This window comes from Ailuropoda melanoleuca, chromosome 16 (genome assembly GCF_002007445.2).
Source record: "Ailuropoda melanoleuca isolate Jingjing chromosome 16, ASM200744v2, whole genome shotgun sequence".
Lineage (NCBI taxonomy): Eukaryota > Metazoa > Chordata > Mammalia > Carnivora > Ursidae > Ailuropoda > Ailuropoda melanoleuca.
In genome coordinates this window covers 81,267,628-81,285,421 of record NC_048233.1, presented here as the reverse complement: position 1 = coordinate 81,285,421, position 17,794 = coordinate 81,267,628, and the positions used below count along the sequence as shown (strand labels likewise).

At 58.8% G+C, this 17,794-nt stretch overlaps 1 protein-coding gene across 3 annotated transcripts in view; it reads right to left on the bottom strand.

The window, feature by feature from the left end:
- The window catches only part of DAGLA (diacylglycerol lipase alpha), a 60,056-nt gene that overhangs the window by 41,941 nt on the left and 321 nt on the right, over positions 1–17,794 (bottom strand). Inside the window, exon 1 of one of the 3 annotated variants that reach the window (XM_034645280.1) lies at positions 17,491–17,654. The exons of the other annotated variants lie outside the window; for them this stretch is intronic. The gene's annotated coding sequence lies outside the window, so the exon portion shown is untranslated. Of the gene's footprint in view, positions 1–17,490; positions 17,655–17,794 lie in introns of those variants that run through there. 3 annotated transcript variants of the gene reach the window in all.

Here is a 17,794-nt window from a genome sequence, read left to right as displayed (position 1 = left end):
GCTTCTGCCTCAGCTGACCCCACCCCACGAGCACCCAGGGAAGCAAGGTTCCCCCTTGCAGACCCCACCCTGGGGTTGAAGCACACGTGCTGATGAGGCCGCTTGCCCTTCATCCGCTCTGCTTTTTGCCACAGCCAAGCATTCTGCGGGGTCAGAGCTCTTCATGCCTCCGTGCCTTTGCACAGAATGCCTTTTCTAATCCTGCTCGCCTGGGAACTCCTCAGCCTTTCAGGGCTTAGCCCAAATACCACAGCTTCTGTGAAGCCTCCAAAAGTCTGCGAACCTCGAAGCAGACCTGATCAGTGTCCCTCCATTCCTCCCCAGAGTACCCTGGCTCCTCACTACGCTGGGAGCTCCCAGAGGGCAGGGCTGCACCCTCTGCCTGGGTCCCTGGCACCCAGCTCAGGGCCTGGTGCTGTGCTGGAGAAATGTCAGACCAGGCCCTGGGCCTGCTCCCTCGTTCCTCTGACATCGTGCTGCTGCCCGTTCGGCCAAAGAGACTCAGCACGCAGGAAGCAGGGCAAGACTGAGCGTCCCGGACAAGCAGATGGGAGCCCGAGATTTCCTCTCCTTTGGAGACGGTCCATGATCTGAGCCCCTAGCCTCACCCACAGTCACAGGTGGCTTTGGGGGCTTGCAGGCTGCCTCCCCAATTTGGAAAGCAGACACCAAAGTTAACAGGAGGGGTGAGCAAAGGGAAGGGAAATGCAACCAGCCCTGCAGGGAGAAAGGGAGCTGCGGCTGCCATCTGCTGTGAACAAGATGTTTGGGGACACGCACTCCTCAGTGCTGAGGTCTCCCGCCAACTCGTGGAGGGTGGGCTGCCCCTCTGCAGATGGGATCTGGCAGCTTGGCCAAGCCCAAGAAGGTGCCAGGGCCCCCCTCCTGCCCACCTGGAGCCGCCGGCTTCCCCCCTCTGCCCTCTTGCTACTTACTCAACCTGACCATGGGGCCAGGAAGCCAGCCCGGGACACAAGCCACACTGCCTTTTCCAGGGAGCCCCCCTGCAGGCTGTAGGGAGCCAACACCACAAGAATAGTGATAATAAGGGTACAATTCCAGCCTGACTAGCTGCTGGAAGGCCCTGCACTGGCAACTGTGGGTCATCACCTCACTTGTCCCATCACCCCAGAGAGGAAGGAGGAGGAGACAGAGTCCAGGGGCAGGGGGATCCCTGTCTTTCTCCTCATTGCATAAGTACCTGGCCAACTAGGTTCTGGGGCTCTCCTTTGTTCTCTAATGCTGGGGACTTAGTGAAGGACAGGAGAACATCTGGGTGTGAAGGAACCTTCTGGGCCCCTGAGTCACACGCAATCATTTTAGGAAGGAAGGTGAGGGCCAATGATGCAGATCGCCCGCCCCAGGCAACACTGAGGTCAGCCGTAGGCCAGGCGCAGAACCTGGAACCCTGTGCCACTGCCCAGTTCCCAGGCCCTTGGCAGGCTCCTGGGCAGGGCTGTCCTCTGTCCTTCAAAGAGCGCTGCCCTTCGAGCCTTAAGAGCCCATGGTGGTTCAGGCCAGGCCTTGCCTGCACCCAGCCTGTCCGCGCTGCCTGCCCAGGACTCACAGCTGCCCTGCCCTCCTGGCTGGGACCCCAGCCCTGTCACTCAGGAGGTGGGGCCCGCAGGCCACATTCCTTCCCTGGGCCACCCTGCCCTGTGCCTGCTCGTGGAGGGAGTAGTGTGGCCAAAGAGGCCAGACGTGCTTGCAGGGGTTTAAATGGCCTGCTTGTTGGACACCCTGGGGCTGCCCCGTGGCACCCGGCCAACAGAAATGGCTCCACTTCTCACCATGTCAGGCATGGGTAGGGGGCTGAGAAGTTTGTCCGCTGAGACTGAGCTGTGCCAGGGTCCCAAACGCCACCCTGTGAACTTCGGCCCTGCCAGCCCCCACTATTCCAGCCTGGAGAGGTCAGGGGGTGACTCTTCCCCCGACCAAGAAGAGGAAGGCAGGGACTCTGGGGCAACCATTCAGAACTGTACCTCCCATCCCACCCTCAGCCCAGCCCGCCCTACGCGGCTCTGCTGCCACCACGCCCACGGGCCTGCTCGCAAAGCGCACACTCCACATTTCTGTCTGAACGGTCCTCCCCCAGGCCCCCACACACCGTAGCTGTGACACCTCCACCCCCTGCCAGCTCTCAGCTGAGGGTGGCACCGGCAGCTGGGGCCGAGGAGGGCCCCAAGATGTGCTCTAGGGCATCTGTGGGCCTGGAAACCTCCGCAGACTCATGTGAATTCTTCTGCGGGGGACAGCCTACAATCTTCTCCCTTTCTCCAAGGGTCCTTGGCCCCTGGCTGGGTCACTGTGCTGGCCCCACTTCCTGCCTCCCACAGTCCCCCCCCTTCCCCCAGGCGCCTGTCTGTGAAGTGCCTGGGGATCAAGGGACTCAATGGCTTCTCTATTCTCTGGAGGGAAGGCATTTCACCCTGGGGGGGCTCCTGCAGGGAGGCAGGGAGCAGCCCTGCCGGTGCTCAGGGCCCGAGATGCCTCACCACTCGTCCTGTCCCGTGTTGGGAAGTGCGGTTGTGAGCCTGGTGGAGAGCTTAGGGTCTCCCGCTCTGTTGAGGGGCCCGCCCACAGCCAGCCCCAGGGACCTGCTCCCCTATTCCCGGGACTCCCTCCGTGCGAGTTGCTGAGCTTCTCAGACACCTTCACAAGTCACTCCTGCCTAGGCTGCGGCACAGCCAGGCCGGGGGTGAGTCAGCCAGGGAAATCCCAGCCCTGCGCCCGCCGCTGGGTGACAGTTCCGCTGACACCTACGGAGTGGGGCGCCCGGCCCCTCCCGGCAGAGGGCGAGAGGAACACCCGGGCTCCCCCACCCCCATTTCCTGCTCCCTGAGAGGGGAGCCTGGCGGTGGCGGCAGGAAGGAGTCACAGTGCCAAGGAGCCCTGCCACAAGGCTCTGGTCCTACACGTTGCTCTGTGGCCTCCTCAGGCCCCCGCTCCCTTATCCTTGGCATGGCAGTAGGGGAGGAGGTGGGACAATGGTCTCCACAGCCCCTGGCAGCTCCTGCCTGGGACCTGTCCCCCCAACCACTGGGTACGCTGCCGCCAGGGCCTCAGCACCCCAGGGTCCTGCTGGGCCAGGGTCACGGACACACCCACCTCATTCCTGGGAGGCCTCCAACTCCTGCCCGGGTACCCCCATCACATGCTGCCCTGCACCTCAAGGACAGAGACAAGAGAGTGAGGAAGAGAACAGGCCAGAAGAGGACCAGCCTGAGAGCCTGAAAGGGAAAGGCCAGAAAGGACAGGCACAAAGGCTGCTCCCAGCGGGGACATCCTGTCCCTCAAGAAACCGGGCCAGGTCCCCACAAACCAGCCAGACCGGTTGGTGTTAGCGGGCACTTCACTGCTGTGGGCTGTCTGAGCACGTAGGGGAGGGGGTCTGCGAGATCCCGCCTGGGGCAGCTGCAGGCTGGGTCTGTCCTGTGGCAGATTGGGGCCAGTGCCTCACTGTGCATCCCATTACCCCATCACCCCATTCCCTTCCAGCTGGACTCCTGCCCAAATAGGGCTCCCTTCCCAGCATAAGAGAGGAGAGTGTGGGGAGGGTGATGTTCTGAGCACGCCCGCCCCCTACCACTGCCTCAGTGGGCTCCAAGACCAGGGCAGGACACCAGACCTAGGGCTTGTGAGTGCCAGCTGGGGCTTCAGATGTACTCAATGGGACCTTAAGAAGGAGCTTCTGGGAGGTGCCTGGGGGGCTCAGTCAGTTGGGCGTCCAACTCTTGGTTTCGTCTCCCGTCATGATCTCAGGGTTGTGGGATGGAGTCCCACATTTGGCTCTCTGCTCAGCACAGGGTCTGCTTGTCCCTCTCCCTCTGCTCCTCCCCCCACTCATGCACATGTTCTTTCTCTCCCAAATAAATTAAAAATCTAAAAAAAAAAAAAAAAGGAGGAAGAAGAAGAAGGAGCTTCTGGGGATCAGAACATGGAGGTGGCAAGCCTTATCCCCAAGCAGCTCACAGTGCAGAAGGAAACCCACACGCAGGCCAGAGGCCATGAAGCTATGATGCTGGGGACCTCACAGTGGGGACACCTGTCACCCAAGGTGGACAGAGAGGGCTTCTTACAGGTGCGGGAGGCTGAAGAGATCACTGTCGATAGGGAAGAAAAAGCCAGGAAAGTAAGACTTGCTTGTTCTCTCCTGCCCCATAGAAAGCCTCCCAGAACCCCAGAGGCAAATGCACCTTGTTCCTGGGCCAGACCCCAGCCAGCACAGAGCCCTGCCTCCCTCACCTCTGCCCTTGTAGGGCTGTGTGCTGAGCACCATTAGCTCCCAACTCCTGCCTCTGCATTGCTGGCAAAGATGATTTTTATGGGCTCCCTGGGCCAGGAAAAACACACTCGGGAGTGCACAAAGGGCAGGTGAGCCCTTGGTGTTACCTGGATGGGAGCCCCTCCACAGGTGGGGAAATGGAGCTCAAGTTCAGGTTGCCCCTGCCTCCCCCCCCCCCCCCCTTTGATCCTCCCACCCTGGCAGGGCTTCCCTTCTCTGTGATTCCTCCTCAAGCCTGGGCCTCTTGCACTTGCTGGGCAGGGAAGCCAGTGGTGGGAGAGGCCCAGAAACCCATCCATTTCTTTGAAAGAAGACGAAAAAGACATGACCACACAAATCCCATGGGTTTACTTAAATGTCTTTAAAACAAATGTCTTGAATGGATTTCTCCCACCCTCCCTGAGCCACTCACTGGAAAACAGCAGCTGAAAGGGCCAGTGATTCGGGGCTGCTGGGGCCTGACGGAAGCGGGGTCTCAGCTATCAAGCCAGGCAGGGGGCACTGGGATAAAGGCAGCTCTGGCCGGGAGCAGCTGGACAGCAGACACCTCACCCACAGGCAGCACAGAGGCTACCCGGGGCTCGCGAGAGGCCAGTCTCACACTCAGGACTGTCCGGTGCCCCCTGGCACTGGGGCCTACTCTGTTTCCCAGCACTGCAGCCCCCCCCCCCCCCCGCCCTTGTCTGGAGGCCCAGCCTGTGCAGCTGCTTCTGCACACACTCTCACGGGCCAGCTGGGACAGACAGGTGCCATTTCTTGGGCAGCAGAGCTTGCTTAAAAAACCAGGCGAGGGGTCAGGAGTGGGAAGGTATGTGACTCCCTACAGGTTGGGGCTGGAAAGGCCTGGGGGGAGGCAAAGCTCAAGCCTCCACAAATCTCAGAGACATCTAAGCCCAGAGAAGCACGCTGGCGTGCCCGAGGTCAGCACAGCTATGCGTCTCGTCCAGTCCCCGGCTGCATCCAAACCTCCATTCAACCATGACTTCCCAAACCCATCCTAGGTGCCAGACTCTGGAACGGAGGGTTAGGCACCTGCCTAGGTGACCCCTGCTCCCCTCCCGGCCCACCTTGTATGAAGTGGAGAAGTCCCCCGCCATTGCCAGGGAAGATTCAAAGCAGAGATGAAGTAAAAAAAAAAAAAAAAAAGTGGGAGAAACTGTGTGAAGGACCAGGGCAGGGGTGAGGTCACAGCCTGGAGGTGATGGGGACCCAGGAGGTAGGTCAAGTGGGAGGAGCACTGTCCTGGGAATCTGGGGCTCTCACTGGCAAAGGAGACCCGAGGACCCTGGGCCACCCATGCTTATCTGTGTCTACTTTTTTCTTCTTATTACCAAATAGATGTTTTCTATAGAACACAGAAACAAAAAATAGATGGAAAGAAATAGAAGTCGCCATGACCCTCCTAGGAAAATGATTAACTATTAACATCTGTCTAGTCTTTCCTCTGTCCAAATATGGGATCATTCTGTACCTACGGCTTTTTCCCACTGAGTAGAGAAGGTGAACATTTCTCCTCATCAAACATTGTTCTGGCCTAATCTTCCCTCATTGCTGCAGAGCAGGCCACGTGCCTGATGTATGTGAGTTCATTCGACCAATTCCCTACTGGTGGCTGTTCCCCTCTTCTCACGTGAGAAAACCCTCACAGCTGGGTCCAAGGCAGAGCAGCTCCAGCCCCCCAGGTGGGACGGTGCTGGAGCCCGGGGCTCCTGGCCCCCACCTAGAGCTCCTTCTCCTCCCCCCAGGAAGAGGCAAAGCCTCCTATACAAGGTGGGGAGGTTTGGGGGGGGTTGCTCTTCTCTACAGCGAGTTCCAGTGACTCTGAGCTGGAATGGCAGGGAGAGATGGAGAAATGCAGATTCCCAGGCCCCCACCCAAAAATTCTGAATCCATTGGTCTGGGGTAGGACCTAGGGACCTATATTTGGAGCAAGTCCCACCACGGCCAAGCCTGGGTGATTCTGAGGCTCGGATTAACCAGCCTGCACTCAGAGAAGCCCTGTTCTAGAGGGTGAGGCCCGGCAGTGCCTCCCTGACTGCAGCGAACACAGGGAGCACCCAGAGCCGGTTAAACCACAGGTCCCCGGGCCCCACACCCAGAGATTCTGAGTTGCAGGTGGGGGGACACAGACTCTGTATCGCCAGCCTGCTCCCAAGTGCTGCTGCTGGCCCATGGGCCACACGCAGGAGCACTGAACTAAACCCAAGAGGGCAGCACGTGCAGGTGACGGCCCTCGCCTGGGTAGATAACTCCAGCTAGCCCTCAAGAAGCACTTCTAGGGGTCAAACACCATGTCCCGGCCACTCAAGCTGTGGTCGGTGAACCACATCACTAGGAGCAGATCTGGGACCCCAGCCAGCCTCCCGGGGATCTGCATTTGCAAGCTTTCCAGGTGATCCGTGTGCCGGTTAAGGAAGCACCACGCTGAGTGGTTAACAAGCAGCATCCCACATCATCCTCCTGACACTCCTCACAGGTAGGTCACTGAGTCCCCTGATTTTACAGGTGCAGCTGAGAGGTTAAATGACTTGGTTAAGGTCTCACAGGCACCACGAGCCAGAGTCGCAGCCGGAAGGAGACGGCCCAGCTTCAGAGCCTGAGCTCCTAACCCCGCATCCTAACACTCCGGGGGGGCTCCCCGGTCGAAAACCCACCACCCAGGTGGGCTTGAAGTCTCCATTTTACGGATGGGACCTGGGAGAGGGGGGAAGTCACTCTGTAGCTCTCGCTCCCTGGGAAATGGTGAACCCGGGGCCCACGCCGTGCGCCGGGCCCGTGTTCACTTCGTCCCGGCTCATTCTGTCTGTGGCACCGAGCCAGAGCACAGGGCCGGGGTGGGGGTCCCGCCTCCAAAGCCCACAGGCTCTGCAGACACAGTCGGGGGGCAGGAAATGGGAAATGGGGCGGAGGAACCAGGAACTCGGTTTGGTCTGAGGACGTTCTTTTTTCACAGCCAGACTCTGGTTCTGTGTGCCTTTTGAAAGGATGTAGAGAACAGCTGTGCTCAGCCCAGCAAGGCCGGCCTCTTTCAACCTTCCAGTTGCTGCCATTTCCAATTACAACTTCAGAGGGCTCCTATAATTTATACATCCCAGGATGCACTGCTCCAGCTGCTTTATGATGGGAGTTCGTTACACCATTAAGGTTAAACTGTTATAAAGTACGGAGCAGGTGGTGGGCTGGGTGCCCGGCTTAGTTACCGCTGCCGGAGGCCTACTGAATAGGGTTCACCTGGGGAAGGGAGGGAGCCAGGCTCTCGAAAGGGGCCAAGAAGTAGAGAAGGCAGCTCCAGAGAGCAGGGGCCCTCCATCAGCCCCTTTATCAAACTGTGCGGCTGAGCAGGCGGGCGGCACGGAGAACAATTTGCAAGAGCTCAACACTACTGGCAGGGGGCACGCGGGGTGAGAGGAACAATCCTGTGTGCGCCTGAAAGCCGCCTGCCAAGGCCGGAGAGGTGCAGGGTCTGAGGACGCAGTGGCTACAAGCCACCAGCGGCCTATGCATGGGGAATGACACGGCTTCCAGGCAGCGGGAGAGGCCGCTCTCCCAGCAATAGAGTGGCTGAAAGGAGCCTTCCTTTTTAGGAACCGGCTCTTCCCATGGCTCAGAAGGTTCCCCAAGCCCGATGTGAGGTGGGAGAGCCAGAAGGAACACCCCGAGAGCAGGGCCCAGCCAGATGCGGGTCTGAGTCCCAATCTGCCAGTGGCAAATTTATGGTCTTTAGCGGGTCCCTTCAATTCTCCAAAGGAGCTGAGGTTTTTGACCTGCCCCTCTGCTGTAAAATACCAGGGCCTCCCTCCTCGGGGCGGGTCGGCACTGCCCTGAGCACAGAGCCCTGCACTGGGCGAGCGCCCATGGTCACTGTTCTCTGCATTCATGAACTCTGACTCCACGTATAGCACTCAGTACTGCGGCCAGCAGAGAGGACCAGCCGGGAAGTGGGGGCTCACGTTGCCGTTGCTACATCTGTCCTGTCTGCCATAGGTCAGTCCCCAACCTGGGAACTCCCTGAGGGCGAGGTGAGAAATTTCATTATGCTCAGCTCCAGGCACAAGCTTGGCATGCCACAGGTGCTTGAGAAATGTCCCGGAAAGAACCGGGTGGACAGAGGTGGAAAACCATTCTCCACAGCCTGGCCCCCGTCCCAGGGAAGAAGGCGGAGGAAGACCAAGTTCTCTCCAAAGGTATGAAACTGAAGCAACCTCTTGAAACAAATTCCATGACTTCCCCGAAGGAAAGAGACTCCAGATGCGGCTGGTTTTCTGGCTCTGGGAAACGGGGGCTGTCTCTGGCCTTCTTCTGCGTGTCCTTAGAACCGAAGAGGATCTGCTGTGACTCGAAGCTCCAGCCTTGGTTGGGGCTCCCGGATTGTGGGTTCACCATGGCTGCCAGCCCACTCCCCGTGGCAGCAGTGGCCTCCTTCTGCAGTCCCTGGGGTGGCTGTCCGCCCGGCAGGCTCCCAAGCCTGGAGGTCCACGCTACGGGAGTCTGCATTTGTCAGGGGTTGCCAGTATTCTTGGCTGAGGAGCGAGTCGTGACCCCCACTCTCAGGATGCACAATCTGACCCCCAGGCCAGCTTCCCACAGCTGAGTGCAACTGGAGGGCCTGAGAGGGTCTCCGAGGAAAGACACTGGCTTCCCCCAAAGGCCTCGGGGGAGGAAAAGATGTACTAAGAAAAGGAGCCGGAAGGAAGAGGTGCCAAGGGGAAGGAAACCAACCAGGAGAGGAACCAAAAGGAAGGGGGAGGGCGAGGGAGATGCGGGCCAGCCTAAAAGAGGGTTGGGGCAGGAACAGGGTAAGATGCCAAAGGGAAGGTGGGACACTGCCAGCCCTGAGAAGTGGCCCAGAAGCAGGAGGGGAGAGGAGGAAGCCCAAGGGGCCGGCCTGCATCGCAGGAACGGTGCTGGGGTTGCCTGGCTGCAGAGGAGAACGGGAGCAGCCTCAGCAAAGGGAGGGTCCTCTCAGCTTAGCGCCCCCCTGGGTTGACCGAGAAGAGCTAAAATAATCATGGTAATTAATAATAGCATGTAACATTTATTGAGTACTGATGATGTTCTTGGCACTGGGCAGAACTTTCAAGGTGGTATCTCATTGGATCCTGACAGCAGCCCCATGTGCCTTATTCCATCAGAGCCCCCATTTTCGAGATGAAGAAACTGAGGCTCAGAGGTCCAGTGACCTGCCCAAGCAGTAGTGGACTCGAACAAAGCTCCATCTTTATGCCAAAGTCTAAGCTTGCAGGCCTAGGCTATGCTAAATTTAAAGAGAGAGAAAGAGGACAAATCAGAGGTGGATAATCAAAGGAATCGAAGGGTGGCGTGGTCTTGGAGACCAGTGGTCCTGAAGGGTGAGGCGGGCAGGTGCAGAGGGAGACCAGCCCTGCGGGGTGACTGGTGCCCGATGCTGAGCTGGGCCAGGCCAGGTCAGTCCCCTCCACTGCCGGGCCCAGGGCTGGCCCAGGGCTGGCCCAAGGCTGCAGCGGGACAGCTGTCCCAGGGCAGCGTGGGCGCCGGGATGAGGTGGGAGTTGGCTGAAGGGCGAGCCCGGGGAGCCTGATGTAATCCCAGCGACCAGAGTCCGAAACGGGAAGTGCAGCGGAACGTCACCTCACAGCAGCCCGGCCACAGACTTCCAGCAGCCATGCCAGGCCTGCCTCACCCCGACCCACGGTCTCAGACCTCTGCCCGCCTCTCCAGGCCTGGGTGCCCTGGCAGCCTGCGCCGTGTTCCCCGGGCTGATGAGAAAGCAGCGGACTTCAAGCCAACGCCCTGGGAACCCTGCCATCGGGAGGCGGACAGCCTCACCGTTTTCCGGAACAGACGCGGGGCTCACCTCTTCACCAGGCTTTCCGCATATTTTGAGGGGTGAGGGGAGGTCCAGGCAGCTGCTTGGCAAGCTATCCTCCTTCCTCACTAAACTTAGCCTGAATCAACCTAGTCAGGATGCCCGGAGGAGAGGGGTAGTGGGGCCCAGAACCCCAGGAGGGCTCCATGCACTTGCACAGAACCCAAGGACTCAGTGCGAGAGGGACCACCTCCAGGGACCCAGGGACTACTCAGCCAACCGCAACACCAGGCTGCGGCCTGGCACCCACTCTAGGGACCTCCTGCCCAGCTCTTGGCCACACAGGGTCCTGGAGCAAGTCCTTGCCAGCTGGCAAGCCATGGACTGCATCAGGCCATTCAGGGCGGCTCAGAAGGTGGGTACAGATCCCCCGGCCTGGGTTTCTGCGTCCAGCCTTAAACGCTCCTGGCCTTCATGCCAGCGCTTAGAACTCATGCACAAGCAAGCCCCTGATCGGTACAGTGTCTTTCCTATCCCTCATCACCTTTGACCATGGGCACAGCCGGAGAGCGAGAAAATAAATACCACCATTGCTAACATATAAACAGGGCCACTGAGGCTCAGAGAGGCTGAATGACTCATCTGAAGTTGCCCAGCTGGGCCAGGGGCAGAATGCAGGCCCAGTGCCCTCCACCAGCCTTGCTGTCTCCCTAAAATCACCTATCCCATGTGAGTGGGCACTCCTGGTCCCCAAAGCAAAGGAGGGGGCCCCCATGCAGGCCAACACTTCAGGCCAGACACAAGGAGGAGGATGTGGCCACTGGATAAACATACAGGCATCTGATAAACAAACAGGTCTAAGGAGATGGAGAGAGAGGGAATTCAGGGAGAGAATCAGTAAGCGCCCTATATCTCAAGGCTGCCGGGGTCTAAATCCTGCCATCTATTAGCTGAGTGCCAGGAGCACATTTCTAAACCTCATCTACAGAATGGGTTAACATCACCTGCCCCTTGGGGTGGTCCTGAGGATTACATGAGCTAATGCCTGAAAAGTGCTTAGCACAGCGCCTGGCATCTTCGCTCAGGAAGTGCTATCGGGCCCTTATTTGTTAGTCTTCAATGAGGCTGTGGATTAGGGAGGGGGACAAGCCACCAACATTTCACAACACATACTCTCCGAAGGGCCGGGACTACAGGCCCTCATGTTAGCTAGGCCAGCGCTGGAGTCCAGGGGGGGCAGGAGAAAGGCTTCATAGGGGAATGGCCCACATGGGGCCCGAAGGAGAGGCAGGGCTTGGAGAGGGGAGGCGAGGGTCCTGGGCTCACACCTGGCTCCCCATCTACCTGGCGAATGTCCTCCCAAAGCCTCCTGTAAGCCAGCGGTAGTCGGAGAGACAGAGGAAAGAGTGAGCGAGAATGCACCGTGCTGGGTTAGTTCCTCCACGCTCACAAAACAGAAACCATTATTATTACTATTACGGTGTGGCTGAGACGGAAGCCCTGGGGTCTGCTCGGACCCCCCAACCTGAGAGAGTCTGACAAAGGCCGAGCGCAGGGCTCTGTCCCCGGGGGAGAGGTCGGGGGGGTGAGGACCAGAGAAGCAGCCCCACAGGGATAACCCCACCGTGGGGCCTGCCCAGCAGATGCAGCCATGTGCTCAAAAGGACAGGGTGAATTGTATATAAGGAAGGCACGTCAATAATAAATGAACCTCAAGTAAGTCCAGGAACATCAATCATAAATTAATTAAATGGCTCCTGGAGAGGCAACGACAAGGGGCTTTTTCGGGATGAATCAGAAACAGCGTCCTGCCTCCCCCTCCACAGCCTTGCCCGTCCTTCCCCAGACCCCTGCCCGGCAGGCTCCGTGGCCAGGACCATCTCCAGGTACTGAAACCGGCGGCCCCCAAAACACAGGTGAAGAGAAACCCTGTTCTCCTCCCACCTGCCCCCCAGCTCAGAGAACTCTCAAACGCTGCAAGGGTTTTGATGAAACTTCCCAGAATAGTAACCTCCTGGGCTGAACTCAGGCAGGCGAAATTTCAAGGGGTAATTTGGTGAGAAAATGATCAAATGCCTGGAAATAAATGCCAGGAACACTGGCACCCCCTCGATGGGTCCTCGGGGATGAGAACAGCCTTGCAGGCAGAACAAGCAGCCTCACGGGGGTCCCTGAAAGCCTCTCCTCCGGCTGCAACAGACAGAAATCAAGACCACAGAAAGGCACGTGTGGGAAATGCATGCCGGGCCAAGACTCTGGGGCTCAGCTCTGATCCTGGGCCTGGCCTCCGGGTCCTTCCCTGGGCCCACCCCTTACTGACCAAACTGACAAATCTCTTGGCTTTTACCTTCCCTCCATAATCAGGCAGGCTGGTCTCTCCCCTTTCCTCCCCCGGGCCTCTGTACCTGGGCACTGCCCTAGCTGCCAGCCGGCCTCCCTACTCCTGGCACCTGCTGCCATATGCCTATGGGGGGGAGGACTGCCCCTGCCCTCTTGCTCAGAACACTTCAGTGGCTGCCCATGCCTTCCAAAGACCCAACCTGCAGCCCTGCTGTCATGCTCCCGGGGACCCAGGTCCAAGTCACTTTGTCAAGCCTAGCCTTCACTGTTTCTGTCCCGTGCAGCCTGCACTCAAGCCAGACCACAACCTGCCAGCACCAAACATTCCCAGCCACATCCTCCATTGCTGCCACTTCCTCTACCATCACCTGGATGGCCCAGATTAAAGGCCATCGCCACCCAAGTCTCTGTTGACCTCCCTCGTTCAAGTTCCTCAATCTCCTTTGGCCTCTAGTGGTCCCTCTCCTGGAATTGTGGCACAGGCCTTTATGTCCGTCACGTATCTTCTGGAGAGACTTTGAATTCCTGGAGGGCAGAGTCTGCACCTCGTAGGCTCAGGTATGCCCAGTGCATCTCCATGGCCTCACCGAGCCCAGACCACTGTAGGTGCTCAAGAAAGGACTACTGACAAATCCCAAGTGGAAACTGTCCCCAGGGGTCAAGACATTATTCGATTCTGTTGACAGATAAGCAAGATTCCATCCATGCCAAGGGTAGGGTGGAGCTAACTTCTCCTTGTCAAGAAAAAGGTCATGACCTATTCCATCTTCCTTGGTACATACTAACATTCATAGATCATGATGTAACTGCTTTTCTGTAGAAAATATTCTGACTATAAAAGCAAAAACACCCCTGTGTGTGTGTGTGTGTGTGTGTGTGTGTGTGTGTGTTTGCTTTCATCGTGATCTTCCCACTCCCCAGACATTATTAGTTCGTGGAATTCTTAAAATCAATCACCCTGGTTGGAGGTTTTAGCAGCCCCACCTTAAGATGACGAAACTGAGGTAGAGAGAGGTACCGGGATTCAAATCTGGGTCTGTCTGACCGCAGAGCCCCAAGTCTTAATGCCCATGGCTGCCATGGCATCTTCTGTCGTCCGAGGGGGCTATGCCCCGCTGACCCGCAGGGGGCTTGAGGAGGAGCAGAGAAGCAGGCGTGAGTGAGCATATGGGCGTTGGAGAGCCACACCTCCAGCCTGGGCTTCCTTCTAAGGAATACCGAGAAAGCAGAAAGGCTCCTTCCGTAGGAATCACAACCGGAGACATTACCTAACCCCCCCCCCAGCTGGAAGGTGCCCCCCTCCCCGGCTCCCACTGTTCTCTCCTGCTCCGTGGAGCCCAGCAACGCCCTGCTCCTCACACCCACTGACACCGGGCCAGCCAGACACAGGAGCCCACAAGTTCCCACACCACCAGGCGCTCCACACCCCCTCAGCCCTCACTTCCCACAGAAAGCTAGGGGCACACGCGGCTACACACACGTGCAATCCCCGGGCGGTCCTGCCTCGGAAACAGCCCCACCCCTGCTCATCTCAACCACCAGCGTGGGGAGGGCTTGGCCATCCCTGCCGAACACCCTCACCTGTGGCCACAGCACTCCCCTCCGCCTCATCTCCTGGACCGCTCCTTCCACGGCCAAGGTCTCCAGGGGTCCGGGGATCTCCTGGGTCTTCCTCACCTACACGCACACTCACACTCTGCCATCTGCCCCAGAGACATCCAGCCCAGCCAAAGTCGGCATCAGAGAGGAAAAAAGGAAAATCAAGATGAACGGTTTTCAGCCTTGCCCGCTGGGGAGGTAACCACATCCTGCCATGTCCCGGGCTCCGCGGTTCTAGAAGATTTATCTTCCTCTGACCACACGCTCATTGATGTTTCCCCCAGCGCTACTTGCTCGGGCCACTAGCGCGTAATGTAAAGCGATTCCAGTGAGAAGCTGAACTCAGGTGGAGCGCTGGGCCAACAGGTGATCAGACCCTGAGGTCGCCCTCTGGTCCCTGGAGGAAGGGCTGGGGGAGGAGAGGCTTCCAGAGACAGGCTGTGCCTTTGGGCATGGCTGGCTGGTCTGGCACTCTCAGCTCTGGTCCAGAATCCTCTGTCCAGAGATGCCCAATTCCCTGGCACCCCTGCAGCAGAGCAGCCGGGCACCATAATTTATGGGGCAGCTGAGGAGCGACGGTTGCCAGGAGCTGACTTCAGCAACTTCTGGAGAAACATGGACAAAGCCATAGGAATAGGACTGACAACCAGAGTTGAAAACATCTCGGCTCCAGAGAGCTGCTTGCCCTCAATGTCCACGCCTAGGTGACTAGTCCCCCTGCCCCAGCTGGCATCTGCTCAAAAGCAGCGACCGTGCCCAAGGACAATGGGTGGTGACCTGGCTAGGCTCCCTACTGGCTCAAACCCTGAAGACTCGCAAGAAAGCTCAGCTCTGCTTTTGGGGAACGGAGGCCAACTCCTCGGCGTCTCCTCTCTGTCCCGCCTGCCACCCAGCCCTGCTGTGCAGAGTCCCAGCACCCCCAGCATATGGCAAGGACGGCTGCAAAGGGACCCCAAAGCCCAAGACCTTAAGGCTGAGCCACAAAGCAGAAGTGTTGAGGTGTGGAGGGTGAGCTGAGGGGACGAGACGCTGAATATTCACAACGGGGAGGAGCCGAAGTGTGGGCAACTCCCAGGGGAGGCAGAGAAGGGCGCTGCTGGGAGAGTGAGGGACAGGCCTTGGACCCCTCCCACCAATCCAGGAAGCTCTTGCCGGTGTCCAGGCAGCAGCCACTGGAGCCGGGCGAGTCCCACAGCATGGAAAAGTCAGCTCACCACCCTGGGGCTGGGGAGCTGTGTCCTTCTTTACTCAGGAAGCTTGACACTGCAGCCTGGACTTGAGGTGAAAACCTTCTGCCTCGGGGAGCAGGCCTGTAGAATGGGTTGCTGGCTAAAACAGACACTCACACCAAGTGTTTGAGAAGTGGGCCGGAGCTCATGGGGTCTGTAATTCAGCCCACTGTCAGGCACTAGGCCCCTGGAGGCAGAAAGCAAAGCAATTTGCAGCCGCCTCATCTTTCCCACGTGGGAAGGCCCTTCAGACAGAAGTGGGGCTGAGTCGGGTGAGACGTCCCGGGGAACGTGTGCCACACCCATCCGCCCTCGGAGGACCCCTCGGAGGGTGCCCATCGCCCCTTCTCCTTGTCCCAGTATCTGCGGGCCCCCCCCCCCACTGCCCCCGGACCTCCTGTCGCACAGCCCCAGCCTCTCCGGCAGGACCCCCCAGCCCTGCATCCACTCCGGTGGCTCTGACCCACTTTGCTTTCTTCAGGCCACAGCCCCAAAAATGCTGATGCGACGCTCCCCCCCCCCACCATGCTCAGAACCCGGAGCCAAAGGAAATTCTCAAGAGAACACACACACTTCCAATTCTCTCCGCCACACGGGTCCCCCAGATGTGTCAGCCACAGACACCCCCAGCCCTGCGTGACCATGAGGCGTGTCTGTAGCGCAAGCGAGGGCTTCCTCTTGCTCCGGCCGCTCCTGCAGGACGGCACAGTTGCTGCGGCCATGCGCTCGGGACCGTCCTCGGGAGACCTGGGGCCTGGTTCCAGCCCAGCAGCTGACTCACAGTGTCAACAGATCCCACTTTTCCCCCACCAGGAGCCTGTACGCTCAGGGCCTCTAATTCCCTGTGACAGGCCCTCGACCTTCCGGCAGCCTTCCTCCCCAGTCACATTCCAGGCCTCGTCTCTCTACCTGATGAGAATCTCTGACCTTTGCACAGCCTTTCAATGTTTACAGAGGGTTTCCATGTGCACTGTCTCCTTTCCTCCTCCATGACCACTTGGTGACAGGCATCTGAGAGGTAGAGTCACCTGCCCAAGGTCACACAGCTAAGACTCGAGTGTAAGTCTTCCGGCTCCATGTGCACCAGATGACACACTGGCTTTAAGGAATCTCAGCGGCATCTCCAAGCGCCCACCTTGGAGAATGAGCTGCAACCCACCACCCTAGTCTCTCATACCCTCCACATCGTTCCTCTGGACTCCTAAAGGCCTTCCCCAGGCCCAGCCCAAGTTCACCCCATTTATTCTTCTCTCCCGTTTCCACTGCCCCCAGAGATCTATAAAGTCCTAAAGATGTCCCCCACATCCAAAGACTTCCCTGGAGCTCTGTAAATCGCCCCTCTGCGAGGTAGACACCACGTGATGATGAGTGAGACCCTTACCCAAAGCTTCCCAAAAGACTGGTGGGAGCAGACGCAATCCTGGCACACTCCCAGTGGCTGCAGACATCTTTCAAGTAACCCCCGCCCCCCGCAAACGATCCTCTGGACCCAAAGGCTTCCAAGCATCAAAGAAGAGAGGCAGCTCCCAGATACCCCGCAATGAACCATCAACCCAAAGTGAAGACAGGGCCAGAGAGTACAGATAGACAGTGCACCACCTCTCCCAGTGCTCTGATACGGGTCACCTCTCTGTCCTGCACATTTCTCATGACACATGTTCAAGTATAGTGATCGCGGCTGAGAACCATCCCCCCCCTCCTTCTCCAAAGCTGGATGAATACATGAGCCCAGGACAATGCCAGTACCTGGTGAGGTTTCCATCTGGGTCACCGTTGGGTTCCCTGTGGTAGAAGCATCTCCTGGCATCTCTCTTTCATGTCCATTATAAAGGATACCATCCTCCTCCCAGCCTTTCTCCTTCCTCAGTCCGGTGTACCCAAGAGCCATTAAAAGTGGGCCCCAGTGACAGAGGCCATGCCCCTCATCATCACCAGAGTGGGAGGTTGGACATATACCCTTCCCATCCACCAGGGTCTGGGAGCCACAGAGTCTCCCCGGCCAGGGCCAAGCAGCTCCCCGCACCACGCAGTGCCAAGGCCATTTCTCTCAGTCACACCAGGAACTCCTGTCATGCTGAGGACACCAATTCTTCAAGTCCAAGTGCCATCATTCCAGATCATGTAAGGCCAGAACCATCCAACACCCTAGCAATGGCAGCACTTCCTCACACCCATGCCAGGGGCACTGCCACGCGCCTACGAACTGGCCACTGCCACCCCGAACCAGTCCTAGTGCTGAGCCCACCTCCTACCTGCACAGAGGGCTGCACCCGCCTCACACCTGGGCAGCCACCACCACACCAGGGTGGGGGTGAGTCTTCTGACACCCGTGCCAGGGAAACCACGCTGCCTGTGCCAGCCCCACGCTGCCCACGCCTGTGCCACGGGTGTCATCATCCCCACACCGGTGCCAGGAGCTCCACGGATCTCACATCTGCCACCGGCGCTCGTGGCAGCCGCACCTCTGCCAGCGGACCCGTCGGGCCGGCCACCGAGCGCCCTGGACACTGCCCAGCCCGTCGCGCCGCTTGCACCGCGCCCGCGCCCGGGGCCCGG